The sequence below is a fragment of the Schistocerca americana genome, chromosome 6, assembly GCF_021461395.2.
Source record: "Schistocerca americana isolate TAMUIC-IGC-003095 chromosome 6, iqSchAmer2.1, whole genome shotgun sequence".
Classification (NCBI taxonomy): domain Eukaryota; kingdom Metazoa; phylum Arthropoda; class Insecta; order Orthoptera; family Acrididae; genus Schistocerca; species Schistocerca americana.
Window position 1 is genome coordinate 289,392,080 of NC_060124.1, and position 2,500 is coordinate 289,394,579.

The window sequence follows — 2,500 nt, forward strand, 5'->3', positions numbered from 1 at the left end:
CCCGTGCTGGCTGCACAGACACGCCCACGCCGGCGCCGTCCGCTATCACTGTCGTGCTGCCCTCGTAGCACCGCTCGACATACTCGACAAAGCAATCCGGCAGGCCATGCGCCTTCAGCACGGGGCGAAGGGCAGCATGATCTACCGAATCGAATGCCTTAGATACGTCGATCGATGCCACAAAGACAGAGCGGCAGGAGCGAACTGCGTCGGTGAGAGCAGTGTCCAAGATGAAGGTATTTTCCAACATCCCATCCCGAGGGATGAATGCCCGCTGACGTTCGTCCACAGCACATGCGCGCATCAGGCGTGACGCGAGAACCTTGTGAAAGGTCCGCGCCAACACCGAGCAGACCGTAATGGGGCGAAAGTCAGCGGGGGATGTTGGTGCAGCCGTTTTAGGGAGAAGGGACGTCCGCGCGCGAAGCAGGCGTTCCGGAAGGGCGCGGGCCAGAAGGAAGAGATTCATCACTTTCACCAGGACTTCGTGCGGCAGGCGCCGCAACTCCGCTGGGGTAAGGCCGTCCGGCCCGGCTGCTGATCCCCTGGGCGGCAGCGCGGCGGCGACCTCCTCATGTGTGACCGGCCCCCATATGCACTCGAGAGCGACAGGCTCTGAGTGCGGGAGGAGGCGGTCACGAATGAAGCCCGCGGTGGAGATGGGCTTCTTAGTGAAGAGGTCCGCCCAGAAGTCCAGCAGACCAGGGATGGCAGGTGGCGGCTGGAGCAGGGTGCCATCCAAGAGGCCGCGCACGCAACGTGCACGCGACCGTCGGAAGGCATCCTGCGTTCTCGCGTACTCCCAGCGGCGCCGCTTGCGCTTCTGCGTCGGCGGCGCGGCAGGCGGCCGCTTCGATGGTTGGCGCGGCCGCTGTGTCCTGGTGATCGATCTCTCCCCTCTGGACCCGACCGACGCAAGGGCATCCGGGAGCATGCCCAGGATGACATCGGGCGGCGTGCCCCGCCCCAGACCTATGACACGATCCAGGGCAGAGAAACGCTGGGCGGAAGCGGGTAGCCCCGCCAGATGCTCCCAGATGGCGGCGTCAGTCGGCCCCTCCGGCGGCGGCCCGGTGGTGTCGGCCGCGAAGTCCTCGGCTGCGTCGACGGGCGGCGCAGCGGCCTCGCCCGCGTCAGGCAGCGGGCTCGCTGCTCCCCGGCGGGACGCCGGCTCTTCCCCCCGACCGATCTCAAGCGCCTCCATGAATTGGCGGACAAGCTGCTTGTGGGCAGCTTGCCGCCGTCGGCACTTGATTGCCTCGAGCGTTCGGTCGGGGAACATCCTGATGAGTTCTTGATTGACGAAGAAGAACCGGGCGTCCCTCTCAAGGAACAGTTCGGCCTCCGCCTTGGCGAGCGACAGGACTTCTTCCTCCGTCCACCTCGCGCGATGCCTCTCCGTGACGATCTCCGCGTTGGCGGCCGCAAGATGTTGGCGGCGGCGATGGACCCCGAGACCGTTCTTGGTTGTAAAGCTGCGGTGGCACTCACTACAGGTATACATAGCTGCAAAAGTTACAAGATTTTCGGCACGGCCGGTTGGCCGGCTAGGTGCTGGGGGAGTTGGGGTGGCACCTTCAGCGGAAGGGCCACCACTTATTCTCTGCTTACTGCCCCCAACTAAAAAAAGGGATAGTGCGAGGGGGGGCTGGTAACCCCCCCAAGCCCCTGGTGCGGTCTTCCACTCTGCGAAATCAGCGGGCCCACGAGAAGGGGAGAAGACCGCAGGAGAGGAGAGGCTAAGAGGGCTAGGCCCATGTATTGCGCATCACTCTCCCTGTAACTATAACCCAAGGAAGGCACCTCGCAGCAGCAGCACGACTACATCAAGACCGCACTTCGAGAAGCCAAGTCCGGATGCAGCCACACCGCCGCCACTTGGCCGCCTTAAGAGAGTCAATTAAGAGAGTCATAGTTACTCCCGCCGTTTACCCGCGCTTGCTTGAATTTCTTCACGTTGACATTCAGAGCACTGGGCAGAAATCACATTGCGTCAACACCCGCTAGGGCCATCGCAATGCTTTGTTTTAATTAGACAGTCGGATTCCCCCAGTCCGTGCCAGTTCTGAGTTGATCGTTGAATGGCGGCCGAAGAGAATCCGCGCACCCGCGCGCCCCCGGAGGAGCACGCTAAGGCGGACGCGGCCTCGCAGCAAGGAAGATCCGTGGGAGGCCAAGGCACGGGACCGAGCTCGGATCCTGCACGCAGGTTGAAGCACCGGGGCGCGAACGCCGCGCAGGCGCGCGCATCCTGCACCGCCGGCCAGCACGAGGCCAACCAACGGCGAGAGCAGACCACGCCCGCGCTAAACGCCCGCACTTACCGGCACCCCTACGGCACTCACCTCGCCCAGGCCCGGCACGTTAGCGCTGACCCACTTCCCGACCAAGCCCGACACGCCCCGATCCTCAGAGCCAATCCTTATCCCGAAGTTACGGATCCAATTTGCCGACTTCCCTTACCTACATTATTCTATCGACTAGAGGCTCTTCACCTTGG

General features: G+C 63.4%; 1 pseudogene; it reads right to left on the reverse strand.

The window, feature by feature from the left end:
- LOC124621116 overlaps positions 1–2,500 on the reverse strand; it is a 7,973-nt pseudogene that overhangs the window by 3,190 nt on the left and 2,283 nt on the right.